We start from the raw sequence: 23,140 nt of genomic DNA on the forward strand, positions 1-23,140 counted from the left end.
CGACGACAAGGGGTAAGTGTTGGTTACTTGTTTTCAATTGCTGCGAATCAAAAAAGGCAACACAATTGTTAAACGTTAAGGACCTTCGTCCTTCGAAGCATTATCCTCTTTCAGAGATAATGGATTTTGAACGAAGGTCATGAAGAATAGGTCTTCATTTTTCATATGAATAATATTACAGTGTAATATTATAACAAGCATTCATTTAATATTGCATGTCAGAATAATATCAAGATCTGTATTATATCTTAATAAAATGATACAAGTTGTATATTACATTTGTACCTTCGGGTTGCTCGAAGGAGAAAATGCGAGTACATCCTTCCAATAAAGTGTGAACAGTACAGGGGTATTGTTCATCTATTTATAGGCATGAGACTCAGCCCAAGCAAAAGTACAATTATGACCCTGATATCTATACATTGCTCTAATACAAATATCAAGGATAAACAGGTATTTTCATTGCTGGCTTGATTTCATGTATGACCTTCGTGATCATCTTAAGTCGAAGCTTTAATTCTTGTCGAAGCTTCGTTGTATTTTCTGTGTGTCTGTCACGGCTTCGGCACTCAGTTCCTTTGACGTATCTTTGTCAAAATGAATTACAATGGTTTCTTCATCCTGAGGACCTTCTGTAGAGAAGGAGACCCCCAACAGTAGCCCTTCGTGGTGCTAGGTCGTTTTTTCATAACGAGCTCGATCCGCGAAACACACGAAGGCAGAAGAATGTCGAAGGTCCGAAAACACCTTCTCTGAGCTTGTTATTAAAAAATGAATAAAATAGTTATGGCTTGCGTTGGTCCACCGATCAGTCAGTATGAGTGGTGTAATACCCAAAAATATATACAATGATAATATAGTCAATCTCCTTATTTGTGTTTCATATATTCATTACAACAAGAGAATAACTATAATTAAGAATGAGTAATTAAAACAAATGAGACATGAAGAACTTGTGCACCATGCTAGAGTTTATTTGATTGTGCATGTATAAACAATGGTAATATCAATAAAAATATAATTATGTTAATATTGTGATTTGAGACCTAATTTACAATTCTAGAAATTGGAGAAGTAAAGGAAAACTACTATACAAAATAAAACAAAATATGGGATAAAAAAACCTTGCTATGATGGTTTGACCAAACTGCACAATTAAAATGAGTTTAAATTCCCAAATAAGTTTGAATTCAAATTTGGATTTAAAAGAATTAAGGATAAAAGAAAACAGAAAATAAAATCCAAAAAGGAAAAGGGAAAGGAAATAGAAAACGCAGTGTGGGCCTAAACCACCGAGCCGACCCATTACTTCATTCCGCTCGGCCCAACCAAGGATTCCACGCGCGCCTGGCGTAGTTGCACACCTGACTGGCAGGCCTGGTCTGGCAGCCATTGCGCGGTCACATACCCTCGTCCCTTTGTCACTGGTCCGCGGGACCGCCTCGTCAGCCGTCGCGCGTTCCTCTCCGGTGCTCTCGCTGCGGATTCCGCCGCGCTCTAACAGCTCGCTTAAACCACCTTCACAACCACCAGCCAAGTTTACTGGGTTCGTGCGGCACACTGCTCGGGGAAACCTGGATATATGGGTGTTGGGCCTATGCTTCGTCGCCGAAGGTCTTCTAGGAAGAAGCGACCTTCGGCTGAAGCTGTTTGTGTAAGATGGCCGAAGGTCCCTCTTCATGAAGCTTCGGTATCACAAACCGACTTAAAAATAGAATGACCTTTTAGTCCATAAAGGTCTGAGTCAATGTTGTAAACTTTCATAAGGGACATACTTGTAATCTCTCACAGGCTGCGCCCTGTGCCTATAAATAGTGAACAGTATTCCTTTACTGTTCACGCATTCCTGTATCTGCAATCGCATCATTCGGAAATCGATCTTTGCCAAGGCAGAGGTATAACTGTATTCAATAATTAAATATACTGAGTAAATGCAATGTGGTTCGTTTATGATTCGTTTACCTTTGATACTCTATACTTTATGTTATTTTATACAATCTATTAAAATACAATTACGAAGATTTAATCTTCGTAATTGTATTGTCATCAACCTTCGTCCAAGGTCCATTAATCCCCAAAGGAATAATCCTTCGTTGGACGAAGGACATTTAACATTTAACACTTTATGTTGCCTTGTTCTTAATTCATAGCATTTGAGAACAAGTCTCCAACATTGGCGCCCACCTCCGGTGAACTCATTTCCACTTCTCGAACTGATGGCTTCGTTCAATGACCAAGCTGGAGCTGCTTCGGACGCGAAGCTGGTGCTCCCAATCACAGGTGGTTCGTCCTCAGAACCAGCTAACAAGAACCAAAAGAAGGAAGCACAGAGAAGGGTACAACATGTTGGGGTGCAAGGACCCTTCATCAAGTCAAGATGGTCTCACATTCCCATTACCTTCTCCCAAGAGGATCTTCATCTCAAGGATTACCCACACAATGATGCCATGGTTATCTCTTGTGTTATCAAAGGATTTCTGGTCCATAATGTCTTGGTTGACACAGGCAGTGCAGCTGATATCATATTTGCTAAGGCCTTCAGACAAATGCAAGAGCCAGAAGATAAGATTCATGACGCTACACATCCTCTCTGTGGCTTCGGAGGGAGACAGATTGTAGCATTGGGCAAGATCACCATGTCAGTAACCTTCGGGTTCATCAACAACACTAGAACTGAGCAAGTTGTGTTTGACATTGTTGACATGGAATACCCTTACAATGCAATTATTGGTCGTGGCACCCTCAATGCTTTCGAAGCAGTTCTTCATCCTGCCTATCTTTGCATGAAGATACCTTCGGATCAAGGACCCATCGCTATACGTGGAAGTCAGGAAGCTGCCAGAAAGGCCGAAGGTAATTGGACTGACTCAAAAGCAATCCATAACATAGATGGAGCTGAAGCTTGTGAACAGTACAAATTCAGAAGGGAGAAAGCAGCTTCAGCAGATCAGCCGAAGCCTATGCTCTTATGTGAGGACATAGCAGAGCAGAAGGTGCTGTTAGGCTCTCAATTATCCGAAGAGCAGGAAAAAACCTTGATAAGGTTTTTGTTCAACAACAAAGATGTTTTTGCATGGTCAGCTAATGATCTCTGCGGAGTAAATAGGGATGTTATTGAACATTCGCTTAATGTTGATCCATCCTTCAGAGCCAGAAAACAGAGGCTTCGGAAAATGTCAGATGATAAGGCCGAAGGTGCTCGTAACGAAGTCAAAAGACTCCTCAGTGCAGGAGTCATCAGAGAAGTAAAGTACCCAGAATGGCTAGCTAATACCGTTATGGTAAAAAAGGCTAATGGCAAGTGGCGAATGTGTATTGATTTTACAGATCTTAACAAGGCTTGTCCGAAGGATGAATTCCCATTGCCAAGGATAGACTCTTTAGTTGATGCAGCAGCTTCTTCAGAGCTCATGAGTCTGTTAGACTATTATTCAGGCTATCATCAAATTTGGATGAAGAAGGAAGATGAGCCAAAGACTAGCTTCATAACTCCAAGTGGCACATATTGTTATCTTCGGATGCCTGAGGGGCTCAAAAACGCTGGAGGAAGTTTCAGCAGAATGACCGCGAAAGTTCTCCAGTCTCAGATAGGCAGAAATGTGCTAACTTATGTCGATGACATCATTGTCAAAAGCACGAAGCAGGAGAATCATATTGCTGACTTGCAGGAGACCTTCGCCAGTTTCAGACAAGCTGGTTTAAAGTTGAATCCAGAAAAATGCGTCTTCGGAGTAAAGAAGGGGAAATTTCTAGGATGCTTGGTTTCAACAAAGGGAATTGAAGCCAATCCAAGTAAGATCGAAGCTATACTTCGGATGGAGCCACCAACTACAAAAAAGGGGGCTCAAAGATTGACAGGAAGGTTGGCATCTCTCAATAGATTCATATCCAGATCAGCAGAGAGAAACTTACCATTCTTCGAAGTGCTGAAGTCAGCCGAAGTCTTTCAATGGGGACCAATCCAGCAGAAGGCCTTCGAAGACCTGAAGCAGTATTTAATAGATCTAACAGCATTAACTCCACCTGTGCCAGGGGCTCCTTTATTAGTATATGTGGCACCTTCGCACTCAGCGGTAAGTGCAGCACTTGTCCAGGAGAAGCTTGATGGCCAAGCCAGGAAACAGGTCCCAGTATATTTTGTATCTGAAGTTCTCAGTATATCGAAGAAAAACTACACAGAATTAGAGAAGGTGTTATATGCTGTTTTGATGGCATCCAGAAAGCTTCGGCATTATTTTCAAGCTTACAACATAATCGTTCCTTCCTCACAACCTCTGAAGGATATTATGAGGAACCGAGAAGCTACTGGAAGGATTGGAAAATGGGCTGCAGAGCTCAATGAATTTTGTATTGAATATGTTCATAGATCTTCGATTCAGTCCCAGGCGTTAGCAGACTTCATTGCTGACTGGACGCCAGGGGCTCAGGAGGAAGAAGCAAATAAAGACGCCGAAGCATGGATAGTGTTTTGTGATGGATCTTGGGGAACCTTCGGAGCAGGAGCGGCTGCTGTGTTGGTTTCACCTTCCAAGGTCAAAACTTGTTATGCGGCAAAGCTTGATTTTAGTTGCACAAATAACATTGCCGAGTACGAAGCCTTGCTTCTAGGTCTTCGGAAGCTAAAAGCAATGGGAATCAGAAGGGCTATACTCAAAACTGATTCCCAGGTTGTTTCGGGTCATATTGACAAGAGTTGCAAGGCTAAGGATCCGAAGCTTGAAAAATATCTGGATATGGTTCGAAGAGTTGAAGCTTCCTTCGAAGGATTTTCTGTCAAAAATATCCCTCGAGGACAAAATGAGCATGCTGATTTGTTAGCTAAGTCAGCAGCACAGGGGCTGCCTTTACCTTCGGATGTATTCTTCGAAACAATAAAAGCGCCTTCGGTGGAACTTCTTGAAAGGGCAGTCCTCAGTATATCTCCTGTGTATAGCGAAGATTGGAGAACTGAGATCATCTCTTATCTTCAGGGAAAATTCCTTTCAGATGACGAAGCTTATAACAGAAGGATAGAGGCAAGAGCTCGTCCATATGTCATGATAGAAGGGGAGTTGTACAAGCATGGAGTTTGTGCTCCGCTACTCAAGTGTTTATCCAGAACCGAAGGTATAGAGTTGATGAAAGAGATACATGCAGGCCTGTGTGGATCTCACATTGGGTCTAGGCCGTTACTTGGAAAAATTTTCCGCCAAGGATTTTATTGGCCGAAGGCAGCTTCGGATGCAGCGGAATTAGTTCAAAAGTGCGAAGGTTGTCAGAGATGTGCACGAGATCAAAAACAACCTTCGTCCTTAACACAGCTCATACAACCCGTTTGGCCATTGCAAAGGTGGGGCCTTGATTTGTTAGGTCCGTTACCACCGGCCCAAGGGAACCTAAGATATGTTGTAGTGACGGTGGAGTATTTTTCTAAGTGGATTGAGGCAAAGCCTTTAGCCACAATAACTTCGGCCACCGTCCAAAAGTTTTTCTGGCAAAATATTGTTTGTCGGTTCGGGGTACCAAAGGCTATTACTGTGGATAATGGAACACAGTTTGACTCCGAAGCTTTTAGGGATTTCTGTGATCAAATTGGTACGAAGATCCATTTTGCATCAGTCAGACATCCGGAGTCAAATGGACTCGTTGAAAGAGCCAATGGCATCATAATGGCAGGAATAATGAAGTTAATCTTCAATCAACCCAGGGGAAAATGGCCAGATCAGTTAACCAAAGTGGTGTGGAGCCACAATACAACAATATCAAGGTCTACAGGCTTTACTCCATTCAAGTTATTATTCGGTGACGAAGCAATAACTCCGGAGGAAGCTAAAACTGGATCAATAAGGGTAATAGCCTCGGCAGAATCAGGTTCCGAAGCTGCTTATTCTGTGGAAAAAGATGCTTTAGAAGGGATCAGGCTGCAAGCCGTGGAGAACATTAATAAATATCAAGCCGAAACAATTAAATGGCGAGATACAAAGGTTTGGTTAAAGAATATTGAGCCAGGACACTTGGTGCTTCGGAGAGTGGCCAACCCAGAAACAGTGGGCAAGTTGCAGTTAAAATGGGATGGACCTTTCTTAGTAGCATCTTCGACAAGACCCGGTTCATACAGACTGAAGGATATGGACGGCAACGACGTTCCTAGGTCTTGGAATGCGGATGATGTGGCAGAACCGCCCGAATTATTCCAACTTAAGTGCCTAAGCCCCGCCGTAGAGGCTAGACCACACTTAAATGGGAATAACCCGTCAGTCCCTCGGATCTAGTCCGATAAAGCCACTTACCAGGATCGAATACCACTAGCTCACTCGAAGGTGAGGCACAGAGAAATGCAATAAAACATAATACCACAAATTTAATAACTATCATTAGTGATTACATTATCGGAGTTTCAGAAATAATAACCATAAATTTTAATGCAGCGGAAATAACTAACAGAGAAGAACCGAGTAACATGGCGAAGCCTGGCCACGCTACTCCTCCTGGTCCTCTCCTGCGGAAGCTGTAACCCACTCGACCATCTATCCCGGTGGCAGGGATGGAGGCCAAGTCACACCAGCAACAAATCATCCTAAGAAGTACCTGCAAAAATTGTGCCACAAGCAAGGCTGAGTATACTAATACTCAGCTAGACTTACCCGGTGTGAGGAGTCTACTCCTCTACCTCTAGACATGCAGCTGTTTGGCTGAGGGGGTTGGTTTGCCAAAAGCACTAGCTGAGTCTAAAATCAAGTTTTAGCTTTTCAAGTTTTAGTATGATCCTCTTTACTAGATGTGTACCTAGCTAGTCATACATGATATCAAACATTTTATCAATCAACATCTTTTGTCATCTCATTTCCACTTATTACTCAATGCAGTACAATGGATCAAGCAGTCTCATTAGCTGCGAGAAGCAGACGATTCGAATCGAGTTTTTATCCTTGCAAGGTAAACCTAAACACACGACGTGGCGAGGCACTCCGTCCCCACACACATCAACCGTCCCCATCGATTCCCTGGCAGCAGATCAGGGCTCACCGCCTTAGCGTACAATGCCTCACTGACCCCGACTGCCGTAGTGCAGTGACCGCACTTGTACCCACCATAACCGGAATGGGAGACCACGTCTCAGGTCGCGTGAGGGGATATGTCTGCGGGCAGGTTCACTCAGGTACTAGGCTTACCGATTTACCATATTTCTCGGTATGTGTTTAGTACGTTCAAACGCTTGACACAGGTATCCGCACGTTAATCCTTATTCCAATTTTCATCTCGTAGACCACGCGTCCCCATGGACCCGTGTCCACAGACCATCATCATTCTGTTATCAAAGTGGATACAACCAATTCCTGACCTCGCGCGAGTGCTAGAAAAATCACTCTTCTTCTACCGAGATCCCTAATTAGCAAAGCAGCTACTCGACCTAGCATACTAGTATCCATCTCAAAAGGAGTCCTGAGTTCATGCAACTAGGGTTTCAGTCAACTCCTACACTTAAGTGCACAGTACAAGCCTACAAACATTAAGTGCAGTAAAATAGCATATATAACGGTTATGCATAAAACCGGGGCTTGCCTTTTTAACACTTAGGTAGTGTTTGCTGGGGGAGGTACTCGCTTGGCGAGCATCCACTGGTTAAGTCCATCCTTCCTTGTGTCGTCCACCGACTGCACCTTGTGGGTGGCACCACATCAGTTGCTCGATCATCATCTCTCGGTCCTATGTGAGATGCAAGATGCATATGTATGAATACAATGGAATAGCACAAGATACTTTAAGTACACGCTAGCGAATTAAACACTAAGTAGCGAGACATCACAAGCAACCACACCCACTAGCGTTAGCTAACTACATATCGTCGAGCGCACAACATTACACCACTAAAAAGACGACAAACATTTTGGATATTTACGCAACACAATACTACATCACAATTAACTAGAGAAAGAAACATATAAAACAACACACACATGTCATAACTAGCTTAGTCATGACAAGTCTATACTAATTTAATGCTAACCAATCATTTTTAGCCAAAAGGGTGAACTAACAATCAATTAAGCACTAGCAGAATTTTTGGACAGCAATACAGCAGTCAATTGTTTTGATCATAACTTTTCAAATATTAATCCAAAAATAGCAAACTAGAACTTTCTGGAAAGCTTAAAAAGTGCTCTACAACTTTGGTATTTTCACCTAAACAAGATTCAACACTTAGCAAGGTTAAAAGTGCTAACACAATAGATCTGCCCAGATTTGGACAGATTCAGACTTGCAACTTCAAAAATTCACAACTACAGATTCATACATCCAAACAAGGTGATCCTAGACTTTCTGGAAAGGTAATAAAATTGTCTACATATCATTTATAAACATCTCAAGGTGATTCAATATTTAACTAATGATAAACATCACTATAAGACTTTGCTGTCCAGAACTGGACAGATTCAGTCTTCATATTTGAAACACATGTAACTAAATCTTCAGACCACTAAAAAGAGTGATCTAAGACTTTTTGGAAAGCTTAGCAAAAGCACTACATAACTTTTATAACCACCAAGAATTGATTCTATGTTGAACTGAATCAAACAATTCAGTTTTCAAAATCTGTTCTGTCAGTGGATAGGACACAGCAACCAAGTTGTAAAATTCATAACTCTTAAACCGTCAGGCCTTTAGTTATGAAATTTTAACACAAGCAAGATAAGAAAAGCATCTACAACTTTCTTATAATTGACACGGACTGATTCTAACATTAACTTAAGCAAACAATGCAGTTTCTGAAATCTGTACAGAATTTGGACAGATTCAGTTACTGAATTTGTAAAAAGCACAACTCCTAAACGGTCAGACCTATGGCTGTCAAGTTTTAACACCAGCAAGATAATAAGGTTATCTACCACTTTTCTATAGCACATATCTACAGAAAACACAATTTAGTTTATCAAACATACAGCACACCGAAAACAGTACGTGCAGCCCAAAACAGCAATCAATACGTTTCAGCTTCTATACCATCCAAGAATTTCCGCGTTCTAGAGACTTGGATTATACTAACACTTAACCATTTGTTAGAGTTAACATAACCAAGGGAGAACTAACAAGTAGACTTACTAAACTTTTATTCGTGTCCTTTCGAGCACTAGAAGTACCATACTTAATTAACAACGCATTCTCTATGATAATAAATATCGAAACGCTTTTCACCCAACAATTTACATTTTTAATTTAGACATCACATGAGCACTACTACTTTTCATCCGCGACCACAATCATACGCATTTAGACCACAACACACAATTCATCGTAACTACAAGCTTAACCAAAGCCATCTAACAAGTTGATTAACCAAAGGAATGGCGTAGCCCGCCATACGTCATACACGTCGGCTTGCCTATTATTATCGCAGTCCGAGACACCATATATATATATCACAATCACTTACGCCATCGACTTCTACTTAACATGAGTTGGCTAATGACGTGACTATTTCCCAATTATCAACCTACACCATCTTTCGCCATTTTTGGATAACCTGCGAGACATACAGCTAGTGTAATACATCTCAAGTTCATTCAACCCATCAGTAGAGCACTAGCGCATTTCAGAAAATTTCCTAAGACTACGTCGACATGGCATCGATCTTATCATGCACATAAAAGCATCCCAAGCGTGTTTACGGAACCTATCGGTTAACTTGATCGACACACTACCCATGTTCTTTGCCTTTCAAATTTTATCGCACAACAGGAATCATCCCCATTTGCCAATGACACCAACAATACCGACTGACCTATTATTTATCACACGAACACAGTTATACGCCGCATACTAGTTTCTAGCATGATTCTCACATAGCTCGTACTTTAACTACTTACTAACAATAATTCACGCACGACAACTACCACATCAACTGATTCATTTATTTGGAACATCGTCTGCCTAGCGTACCACTAGTACCCCACATTTTGACTCGACTTATAAACATAAAGTAAGCGATGACTACTTCGGCATGTCACCACCTCTCTAACCAAGCAAAGACGAAATCCACCTACAACGACGAACATTCCTATCGAGCATACCTTATATTTTCCTGTCTCGCATACAACCATGGGGCGGCGTGCACTCGAGACATTTCCGTTTAATTTAACGCAATCACTACTACAACGCATCTCAGCACACACAATCATCCACAGACTCGCCCTTCGTATAAAATTTGACAGACATTTTTAATTCTTGTCGACACCTCAGACAAACACAACTCGACGATCCTCAATTTTTTTCTACGCAACCATGCCACCTAACGCAACACATGATGTAACCCACTTCGGCACACTTGTTCACTGGCACACTCTCCGTGCAAACTTATACCAGCCATTTTTATATATACAAAAAAAAAGCGTAGACTACTTATGGGCACTGCTTGAAACACTAAGCGTACCCTACGCATTACTTAATTTGCGACAACCAACACACTATTCTATGACAAGGCAATTAACAACGATTTAATATAACCACGACACATCTGTGCAACACATAAAGAATCACCGTGATTACCACAATATATAATCTGACCGTTAATCGAACACTTCTCGAAATAATAAATTGGCTTACCACAAACAACTCAATCGATGCCGCTGTAGCGCGTGGCTTGCTGCGCATTTTGTCGAGCACCCAGCAGCACCACGGGGCACTGCGCCGTAGCACGTAAGCAGGGAGAATGGAGCTCGGGCGTCGAGCGTCCACCATGGCAGGGACACCAAGCTCGGCTCGATGGAGAGGAGCAGGGCCGGCGGAGGTACGACCTGAGCTCGAGCAGAGGGGTCTGCTCAGCCATTGGGGTTGTCGAGCGCCAAAGCGAGGCCACCAAGCACCACGGCTACAAGGAAGGAGAGGGCGCAGTGGACCTTGGCACTGGTGAGTGCCGGGAAGGATGTTGCTGCTGGGCAAGGCCGACGGCGAGGCCGAGTTGGGCGTCGGCTGGACACTTGCCAAGTAGGGAGGTCGAGGGGGAGGGGCACTAGATGCTCATGGCGCAGCCATGGCCGAGCAGGGAGGTCACCGACTCATGCTGGCTTGAGGCCGAACAGAGGTGGGGGAGCTCACAGCCTGATGGAGGCCGAGCGCTATGGAGCATTGGGGCGCTACACAGGGAGGGCCGAGCAGGAAACAGAAGATGGAGCAAGGGAGCTCGACCATCAGGGATGTTGGGCGGCCATGGAGAAGGCGCGGCCCTGGAGCTTCGGTGTCCGAGGAGCCAGGGAGATGGAGTCGCTCCTGCTCCATGCGCCTGTGAATGGAGAGGAGGGAGGCTGCAGGGAACCCGGACGCCATGGGATTCCACCCTTGCTGCTGGAGGTGCCGAGCTCCATGGGAGAGAAGGCTCCCTGCTTGCTTCGTGGTGAAGAAAAAGTGGCTGGCGGCTGTGGGAAAAGAAAATGGCGGCTAGGGGGGTAGATGGATAAAAGCCAAGCAAGGAAGGAGCACCCCTATTTATAGAAGATGGCTAGGGTTAGGGTTTCTTAGTGGGTTGGGCTGGACTTGGCCCAAAACACTCAGTCGGGCTTCACTAAATATTTTCCGGAATAAAATGCTCCTGCGGATTTCGTTTCTACGGAGAACAGAGTGAAATAGATTTCGGACGAACGGACGATTGAGCGATTAATTCGACCGAGAGTTTGATTTGAATTTGCTCGAAAATAATTCCCTACGCGTGATTCGAAAATAAATCATCCTGAGATTTGATCGGCATTCGGATTTTAGTCAGAGAAATCGGATCGTGACATTTTAAAATGGCCGTCGATACAGGGTTTTGAGTTCGGTTCGGACATGAGATATTCGGCCGAGTCGAGCAAGAAATAATTAGAGGATGACATATTGAACATTCCGTTTGAGAGTACGGAGTCGAATTAATTTTTTTGACATAGATCGAACGTCGAGAGATCGGAGTCGGACACAGCTCGACTAGCAGCTGTCGAGCGTTCGACTAAAAGAGCTTGGAACGAGATTTATAAATCGAGAATGATTTTCGAGTTTGCATTCGTGCTGAGGATAAAAGTTTTTAACAGGCTCCAAAATTCGGCCTTCTGTGAGACTGATTAACTTCAAATTCGGTGAGATGTGAATGAACAGTCTGAATAATCAGAGACATACGCGAGCGAGAAATAGAAATTTTCACTGAGCATCCGAGATTAGGATAAATCTCCCGACTTAACACGAAAGTGACACCTGGGGTGTCACAGCCTTCCCCCCTTAAAAAGAATCTCGTCCCGAGATTCGAATGAGGATCTTCAAGGGTGGAGAAGCATGTAACTCCCAGGCTGGAGATGGATGCAAATTTATGAGATGTGATCTGACAAGATACTGAAGACAGATTTGGTTAGAATATCACGGCATGTTGAGACAAAATGCAGCGATCATTCTAAGAGAATGTTCACAAAAGATAGCACATTAGTATAGTCTCGCAATGGATCACGACTATTAACCACGATACCAGCGCGTGCCGAGCAGCTCAACCATGTGTGCGCGCCCACAGGAGGCTCTCGGTTTCATCGCGGCACCATCAGTTGCTAGCCATAATACCATTACCAAACGCAACCAATAAGAAATCCACATAGCACAGACAGATGGAGCCCATGAGAGTATGGCTCAGAAAATAAGAATGTGATCGGAGTTGAAGCAGAGATTGTTGGCAAAGGAGCATCACATGAGAATTTTTCTTCGACTAAGAGAACTATTTTATGATCAATACAGATAGTACCAGGCCAGAGATTAGTATGAGATGGGATACGAGAATGATGCACTCAAGAGATCATGATTAATGAGCTTTTAGAGACATCAGAAACCAAGGACAACAGCAACATCCATTGAACTAAATGGATATACTATGGTAGATAAAAATTGATAAGACAGTGTCATGATCCTCGAAGAACGAGTATGAGAATGAAAAAAAAATGAGAGATTTAGGCAGATCAACATCCGATGCTTGTGAATGGGTTATAGGAGATAACCAGATAACGAGGCAGAATCAATAGGGGATACCGAGATTCGGATGATAAAGCCAACATGATTCACGAGAAAAAGGATTACCAGATCCAGGCAAAAGGAGAGAAAGGCAACCATGATCAGCTAGGATGATTAACAGAAATGCTATGAAGTTTTAGGAGCAAGGATTTATGGAAAGAAACATGGTCTTCATAGGGTTTGCGCAACTAGACACCAACGATTTTTTTTTGTTTTGACACAACAAGTGCACAAGGAAGTTTTAGTCGATTTAGGGGTCAAGCTATGGGTGTCTACAAGCCGTGCAGGTGCAACTTCAAGGTAAAACACACAAGGGTTAGAAAAACACCAACAGAAGAATGAATTTTTTTAAGAGGTTTCACTTGCTAAACTCAAGATTGTTTGGGTGGGGATCTTTTTATGAACAGAACAAGCAACAAAATGTTTTGCAAAAAGGGTTGAACAATTACAATACTACCTAGATGGCAAGGCAGGAGAAACACATAGCACGACCTAACAAGACTTACCAATCTGACACGAGGTAAGGCATTTCTAACATAGCAGTACATCACATTATTCACAAGTTTTTATTATTGGAATAAAGGTGAGAGAAGCATGTTAGTGCACAAGAGACAATTATAATGCGACAATCATGATGCATGCTCATTCTAGTCGTCTTCTCAGACCTAACTAATTTTCAGGTGCTTCTACAACATCCTTATTAATAGTAGTAGTAGTAGCCTTTATGGCCTATATAAATAGCCACCTAGCTACCCATCTATTCCTAGGGCTTCACGTCCTAGGTCTATCCTGATCGTCCTGACGATCTATCCAACATTGGTTTCTAGCAAGTTTTACTTTAGAAAATGTTGGTAATCATGACTTATTGACTTCTCTGTACTGGTATTCGCTCCGATACCAGCTGTGGCGGAACCGCCCGAATTATTCCAACTTAAGTGCCTAAGCCCCGCCGTAGAGGCTAGACCACACTTAAATGGGAATAACCCGTCAGTCCCTCGGATCTAGTCCGATAAAGCCACTTACCAGGATCGAATACCACTAGCTCACTCGAAGGTGAGGCACAGAGAAATGCAATAAAACATAATACCACAAATTTAATAACTATCATTAGTGATTACATTATCGGAGTTTCAGAAATAATAACCATAAATTTTAATGCAGCGGAAATAACTAACAGAGAAGAACCGAGTAACATGGCGAAGCCTGGCCACGCTACTCCTCCTGGTCCTCTCCTGCGGAAGCAGTAACCCACTCGACCATCTATCCCGGTGGCAGGGATGGAGGCCAAGTCACACCAGCAACAAATCATCCTAAGAAGTACCTGCAAAAATTGTGCCACAAGCAAGGCTGAGTATTCTAATACTCAGCTAGACTTACCCGGTGTGAGGAGTCTACTCCTCTACCTCTAGACATGCAGCTGTTTGGCTGAGGGGGTTGGTTTGCCAAAAGCACTAGCTGAGTCTAAAATCAAGTTTTAGCTTTTCAAGTTTTAGTATGATCCTCTTTACTAGATGTGTACCTAGCTAGTCATACATGATATCAAACATTTTATCAATCAACATCTTTTGTCATCTCATTTCCACTTATTACTCAATGCAGTACAATGGATCAAGCAGTCTCATTAGCTGCGAGAAGCAGACGATTCGAATCGAGTTTTTATCCTTGCAAGGTAAACCTAAACACACGACGTGGCGAGGCACTCCGTCCCCACACACATCAACCGTCCCCATCGATTCCCTGGCAGCAGATCAGGGCTCACCGCCTTGGCGTACAATGCCTCACTGACCCCGACTGCCGTAGTGCAGTGACCGCACTTGTACCCACCATAACCGGAATGGGAGACCACGTCTCAGGTCGCGTGAGGGGATATGTCTGCGGGCAGGTTCACTCAGGTACTAGGCTTACCGATTTACCATATTTCTCGGTATGTGTTTAGTACGTTCAAACGCTTGACACAGGTATCCGCACGTTAATCCTTATTCCAATTTTCATCTCATAGACCACGCGTCCCCATGGACCCGTGTCCACAGACCATCATCATTCTGTTATCAAAGTGGATACAACCAATTCCTGACCTCGCGCGAGTGCTAGAAAAATCACTCTTCTTCTACCGAGATCCCTAATTAGCAAAGCAGCTACTTGACCTAGCATACTAGTATCCATCTCAAAAGGAGTCCTGAGTTCATGCAACTAGGGTTTCAGTCAACTCCTACACTTAAGTGCACAGTACAAGCCTACAAACATTAAGTGCAGTAAAATAGCATATATAACGGTTATGCATAAAACCGGGGCTTGCCTTTTTAACATTTAGGTAGTGTTTGCTGGGGGAGGTACTCGCTTGGCGAGCATCCACTGGTTAAGTCCATCCTTCCTTGTGTCGTCCACCGACTGCACCTTGTGGGTGGCACCACATCAGTTGCTCGATCATCATCTCTCGGTCCTATGTGAGATGCAAGATGCATATGTATGAATATAATGGAATAGCACAAGATACTTTAAGTACACGCTAGCGAATTAAACACTAAGTAGCGAGACATCACAAGCAACCACACCCACTAGCGTTAGCTAACTACATATCGTCGAGCGCACAACATTACACCACTAAAAAGACGACAAACATTTTGGATATTTACGCAACACAATACTACATCACAATTAACTAGAGAAAGAAACATATAAAACAACACACACATGTCATAACTAGCTTAGTCATGACAAGTCTATACTAATTTAATGCTAACCAATCATTTTTAGCCAAAAGGGTGAACTAACAATCAATTAAGCACTAGCAGAATTTTTGGACAGCAATACAGCAGTCACTTGTTTTGATCATAACTTTTCAAATATTAATCCAAAAATAGCAAACTAGAACTTTCTGGAAAGCTTAAAAAGTGCTCTACAACTTTGGTATTTTCACCTAAACAAGATTCAACACTTAGCAAGGTTAAAAGTGCTAACACAATAGATCTGCCCAGATTTGGACAGATTCAGACTTGCAACTTCAAAAATTCACAACTACAGATTCATACATCCAAACAAGGTGATCCTAGACTTTCTGGAAAGGTAATAAAATTGTCTACATATCATTTATAAACATCTCAAGGTGATTCAATATTTAACTAAGGATAAACATCACTATAAGACTTTGCTGTCCAGAACTGGACAGATTCAGTCTTCATATTTGAAACACATGTAACTAAATCTTCAGACCACTAAAAAGAGTGATCTAAGACTTTTTGGAAAGCTTAGCAAAAGCACTACATAACTTTTATAACCACCAAGAATTGATTCTATGTTGAACTGAATCAAACAATTCAGTTTTCAAAATCTGTTCTGTCAGTGGATAGGACACAGCAACCAAGTTGTAAAATTCATAACTCTTAAACCGTCAGGCCTTTAGTTATGAAATTTTAACACAAGCAAGATAAGAAAAGCATCTACAACTTTCTTATAATTGACAAGGACTGATTCTAACATTAACTTAAGCAAACAATGCAGTTTCTGAAATCTGTACAGAATTTGGACAGATTCAGTTACTGAATTTGTAAAAAGCACAACTCCTAAACGGTCAGACCTATGGCTGTCAAGTTTTAACACCAGCAAGATAATAAGGTTATCTACCACTTTTCTATAGCACATATCTACAGAAAACACAATTTAGTTTATCAAACATACAGCACACCGAAAACAGTACGTGCAGCCCAAAACAGCAATCAATACGTTTCAGCTTCTATACCATCCAAGAATTTCCGCGTTCTAGAGACTTGGATTATACTAACACTTAACCATTTGTTAGAGTTAACATAACCAAGGGAGAACTAACAAGTAGACTTACTAAACTTTTATTCGTGTCCTTTCGAGCACTAGAAGTACCATACTTAATTAACAACGCATTCTCTACGATAATAAATATCGAAACGCTTTTCACCCAACAATTTACATTTTTAATTTAGACATCACATGAGCACTACTACTTTTCATCCGCGACCACAATCATACGCATTTAGACCACAACACACAATTCATCGTAACTACAAGCTTAATCAAAGCCATCTAACAAGTTGATTAACCAAAGGAATGGCGTAGCCCGCCATACGTCATACACGTCGGCTTGCCTATTATTATCGCAGTCCGAGACACCATATATATATATCACAATCACTTACGCCATCGACTTCTACTTAACATGAGTTGGCTAATGACGTGACTATTTCCCAATTATCAACCTACACCATCTTTCGCCATTTTTGGATAACCTGCGAGACATACAGCTAGTGTAATACATCTCATGTTCATTCAACCCATCAGTAGAGCACTAGCGCATTTCAGAAAATTTCCTAAGACTACGTCGACATGGCATCGATCTTATCATGCACATAAAAGCATCCCAAGCGTGTTTACGGAACCTATCGGTTAACTTGATCGACACACTACCCATGTTCTTTGCCTTTCAAATTTTATCGCACAACAGGAATCATCCCCATTTGCCAATGACACCAACAATACCGACTGACCTATTATTTATCACACGAACACAGTTATACGCCGCATACTAGTTTCTAGCATGATTCTCACATAGCTCGTACTTTAACTACTTACTAACAATAATTCACGCACGACAACTACCACATCAACTGATTCATTTATTTGGAACATCGTCTGCCTAGCGTACCACTAGTACCCCACATTTTGACTCGACTTATAAACATAAAGTAAGCGATGACTACTTCGGCATGTCACCACCTCTCTAACCAAGCAAAGACGAAATCCACCTACAACGACGAACATTCCTATCGAGCATACCTTATATTTTCCTGTCTCGCATACAACCATGGGGCGGCGTGCACTCGAGACATTTCCGTTTAATTTAACGCAATCACTACTACAACACATCTCAGCACACACAATCATCCACAGACTCGCCCTTCGTATAAAATTTGACAGACATTTTTAATTCTTGTCGACACCTCAGACAAACACAACTCGACGACCCTCAATTTTTTTCTACGCAACCATGCCACCTAACGCAACACATGATGTAACCCACTTCGGCACACTTGTTCACTGGCACACTCTCCGTGCAAACTTATACCAGCCATTTTTATATATACAAAAAAAAGCGTAGACTACTTATGGGCACTGCTTGAAACACTAAGCGTACCCTACACATTACTTAATTTGCGACAACCAACACACTATTCTATGACAAGGCAATTAACAACGATTTAATATAACCACGACACATCTGTGCAACACATAAAGAATCACCGTGATTACCACAATATATAATCTGACCGTTAATCGAACACTTCTCGAAATAATAAATTGGCTTACCACAAACAACTCAATCGATGCCGCTGTAGCGCGTGGCTTGCTGCGCATTTTGTCGAGCACCCAGCAGCACCACGGGGCACTGCGCCGTAGCACGTAAGCAGGGAGAATGGAGCTCGGGCGTCGAGCGTCCACCATGGCAGGGACACCAAGCTCGGCTCGATGGAGAGGAGCAGGGCCGGCGGAGGTACGACCTGAGCTCGAGCAGAGGGGTCTGCTCAGCCATTGGGGGTGTCGAGCGCCAAAGCGAGGCCACCAAGCACCACGGCTACAAGGAAGGAGAGGGCGCAGTGGACCTTGGCACTGGTGAGTGCCGGGAAGGATGTTGCTGCTGGGCAAGGCCGACGGCGAGGCCGAGTTGGGCGTCGGCTGGACACTTGCCAAGTAGGGAGGTCGAGGGGGAGGGGCACTAGATGCTCATGGCGCAGCCATGGCCGAGCAGGGAGGTCACCGACTCATGCTGGCTTGAGGCCGAACAGAGGTGGGGGAGCTCACAGCCTGATGGAGGCCGAGCGCTATGGAGCATTGGGGCGCTACACAGGGAGGGCCGAGCAGGAAACAGAAGATGGAGCAAGGGAGCTCGACCATCAGGGATGTTGGGCGGCCATGGAGAAGGCGCGGCCCTGGAGCTTCGGTGTCCGAGGAGCCAGGGAGATGGAGTCGCTCCTGCTCCATGCGCCTGTGAATGGAGAGGAGGGAGGCTGCAGGGAACCCGGACGCCATGGGATTCCACCCTTGCTGCTGGAGGTGCCGAGCTCCATGGGAGAGAAGGCTCCCTGCTTGCTTCGTGGTGAAGAAAAAGTGGCTGGCGGCTGTGGGAAAAGAAAATGGCGGCTAGGGGGGTAGATGGATAAAAGCCAAGCAAGGAAGGAGCACCCCTATTTATAGAAGATGGCTAGGGTTAGGGTTTCTTAGTGGGTTGGGCTGGACTTGGCCCAAAACACTCAGTCGGGCTTCACTAAATATTTTCCGGAATAAAATGCTCCTGCGGATTTCGTTTCTACGGAGAACAGAGTGAAATAGATTTCGGACGAACGGACGATTGAGCGATTAATTCGACCGAGAGTTTGATTTGAATTTGCTCGAAAATAATTCCCTACGCGTGATTCGAAAATAAATCATCCTGAGATTTGATCGGCATTCGGATTTTAGTCAGAGAAATCGGATCGTGACATTTTAAAATGGCCGTCGATACGGGGTTTTGAGTTCGGTTCGGACATGAGATATTCAGCCGAGTCGAGCAAGAAATAATTAGAGGATGACATATTGAACATTCCGTTTGAGAGTACGGAGTCGGATTAATTTTTTTGACATAGATCGAACGTCGAGAGATCGGAGTCGGACACAGCTCGACTAGCAGCTGTCGAGCGTTCGACTAAAAGAGCTTGGAACGAGATTTATAAATCGAGAATGATTTTCGAGTTTGCATTCGTGCTGAGGATAAAAGTTTTTAACAGGCTCCAAAATTCGGCCTTCTGTGAGACTGATTAACTTCAAATTCGGTGAGATGTGAATGAACAGTCTGAATAATCAGAGACATACGCGAGCGAGAAATAGAAATTTTCACTGAGCATCCGAGATTAGGATAAATCTCCCGACTTAACACGAAAGTGACACCTGGGGTGTCATAGATGAGCTTCGGCGATATTATGTATAACTCGATGTAATTTTTCATATTTTTCTTTCATGGCACCCTTTTCCTTTCCGAAGGGGGAGAAAGGTTTTTAATGGGACCAGCACATGTAATTTCCTTTTTTAGTTCTATAAGAGCAAAATCCCCCAAGGAATGTAAATGTAAAAGCTGAGAACGCACCATCGAGTGCCAAAAAGTAAAAGCGAAGAAGCTCCAAAGTCGTTCCTAAGGGAATGCAGAGCTTACAGCGAAAAGTCAACGATGATTCCGCCAAAAGTAAAGGCGAAGAAGCTCCAAAGTCGTTCCTAAGGGAATGCAGAGCTTACAGCGAAAAGTCAACGCTGATTCCGCCAAAAGTAAAGGCGAAGAAGCTCCAAAGTCGTTCCTAAGGGAATGCAGAGCTGAGGTGCGATTGTTTTTAAGAAAATAATGGCTATGAATATGGCTTCGGATACGTGTTTGGCCATTCATTTGCACATCGCATTACATCATAGCATTTGCATTCATAAACATTCATCTAGGCATATGTAGGATAATCATCTTCATGGCATAAATGGTTGCTTCGGCAAAAAGAGGAAAACGAAGGGGAAGAAAGAGCTTCGTGTACAAAAAGGAGAGCTTTGGAAAAAAGGAAAAATGTTGTTTTCTATGCTTTGCTGCGTACGAAAAGAAGGGAAGGTGTTTTTTCGCCTTCGGCTCAAAAGAAAATTTCGTCCACATCAAAGCATTTCTCATACATCAATGGAAGGATAAGGATATATAACAAGGTATGAACAGAGGTTATCTCAAAAGCTTTAGTTACAGTTACAAAAGTTATCTCAAAAGTTTCTCAAGTACTGTCTACAGTCTACTATCTAATCTCCAAGGAGCTTCGGCTTCGGCGTCATTTTTGGTCATCGGCTTCGGCTTCGTCATCCTATATGATTAAGGTCGTTGTAAGTCAAAATCAAGCTTACAGGAAAAGGTAAGCACAAGGTATGGTTTCTTACTGGTTCAAGATGGCTACGAGCTTCGTCTCCAGCCTTTTCTCGCCCACCTTTTGTCCATATCATTTTTACAAATCTATTCGAGATACTCCGGGCGAGATCAGGAATGTCATCCAGAATTGATGGTGATAAGGTGAAATTTGGCCTATTGACAATCTTTGCATGATCGCAGCCAGCCTTCAGGAAAGCTGCAGCAGTGCCTCGAGAAGCCACCCAGGCACAGAAGTCACCGTGCCCAGCTATGACTTCGTCGAGCTCGTCAATCTCCCCCTCAATATGTTCGAAGGTTTTCGGTAGATCTTCAGCTGAGGGGGTGAATTTTTCACTGCTGGCTCCAACTGAGTAAAAAATCTTTCTTAAGCGTTGAATGCATTTGTTGCTAAATTCCAGACATTTTTCTTGAAGGCTTGTCAATAGTTTTCTCAAATCTGAATTTTGTTGAGCTTCGGCTTCAAGTTTTGCATTAAGCTCTAGCTTTTCTCGCTCGAACTGTTCAGACTGGCAGAGAAGCTTCGTGTTCAGTTCTGTTATTTTTGCTTCAGCTTCCGCCAATGAACCTTCGGCTGCCTGGAGCTCAAAGTTCTTTTTCTCAATAACATCTGATTGCTCCTTTATTCTGCTTTCTAAATTTTCAATTATAACTTCGTGTTTCTTATCTTCAAAATCTTGCTGCATTTGCAAGGCTTTGCTCAACAGCATACTCTGCACGAAAACAACCTTCGTCAGACATGTTTTATTATTAGAAACAATAAAGTAAGAGACAAGTAGTTCACCTTGAAGTTGGAATAAAATAAGCTACCGACGATATGTTGTCGTCGGTAGCGGCTGATGTCTGTTTCTAGCTTCGGAAAACCGATACTCTTTGACAGAGTACCGATAATTTTGGCCCCAGTTTGATCTCGAATACAATCTAATTTTTCGTCATCAATGCCTCCGAAGAGGAGTGCTCCAGGTTTGTATCCGCAGGATTTGGCATATTCTCTAAGCTCTTCTCTTTCAGCTTTTGACAGTTTTTCTCCAACTAAATTCTGAAACATGAAGGCTTCGTTTTCTGAAGCTTCATCAGCAATTTCTTTCCCTTTCTCCGACGCTGCGGTTGCGGCCCCTTCGGCGGCGGTGGTAGCTTCTTCTGCAGCCATGTCTAGCAGTATTTTGTCAATGTGTTCAATTGTGCTCTCCAGGTTCAAATCTTCAGCTGAGGCAGCTTCGGCAGCTGCGGTCTCCGAAGGTGCAATTTCAATATCTGTCTCCTCTGCAGTTGCTGGTGTTTTCTGGACTGAAGCTCTTGGCGGCGTCTTGTCAATTACCTCTGTCACAGTGATAATTCTTTGTTTCTTTGCCTTGATTGTTTTCTTCGATTTTTCGGGCTCCTTGTCCTTCTGAAAAAACTTTGTCAGTTGAGGGCCCAGTGGACTTAGCTTCGCAGGTAAGGATTCAGTCATTACCTTCAGAATTTCCTCAACGTCAGCGACAGAGGGTGATGCGGGGGTTTCTTCTTCGGATATTTTATGCTTCGGAGAAGATGCTTTCTTCATCTTCGGAATTTTCTTCTTTGATAGTTCTTTTTCATCTTCATTTAAGGCTTCAGTTATCCTCTTCCTTTTTTGTCCTCCGGCACCTTTGTTCAGATTTTCGTAATCAGGGTATTCGAAACCCAGAGCGTCCAGCACTCGGTTTAGTCTTCGCTTCGGACGGGTGCCGAAGGCTGCGGTCATCAACTGATCTTCTTTTTTAGAATAATTGCCAAGTATTTCATTGCACATCGCTTCAATCGTTTCCAGCCACTCTTGGCAAGGTGTTTTAAAGTATTTCTTAAACTTGAAGTAGTAAGGTAAACGTACAAGTTCACCTTCTTTCTTTTCCCCTTGTAGCTTCGGCATTTCCCATTCTTTTAAACTGGGAAAAACTTTGAAAGCTAAAAACTCTTGAACCAGGTCCCTTGTGCTGATATGCTCTGCAATAATTCTGAATTCACTCATTGCTTGTTGTGTTGGACCTTCGGGTGTCATGTTGCACCGAGGTCGGGTTTCTCCGAAGATTAATTCAAGTGGACTTTGTACAAGCTTTTCCTTGTCGTCATCAACCTTGACATAGTACCACTCAGATTTCCAGCCTGCTGCCCATTTGCTTCGGTAGCTAATTACAGGAAACTTTGTAGTTTTCCGATAGGCGAAGTTATAACAACCAAAATTGTCGTGCA

This window comes from Zea mays, chromosome 2, assembly GCF_902167145.1.
Source record: "Zea mays cultivar B73 chromosome 2, Zm-B73-REFERENCE-NAM-5.0, whole genome shotgun sequence".
In the NCBI taxonomy this organism is placed as follows: Eukaryota; Viridiplantae; Streptophyta; class Magnoliopsida; order Poales; family Poaceae; genus Zea; species Zea mays.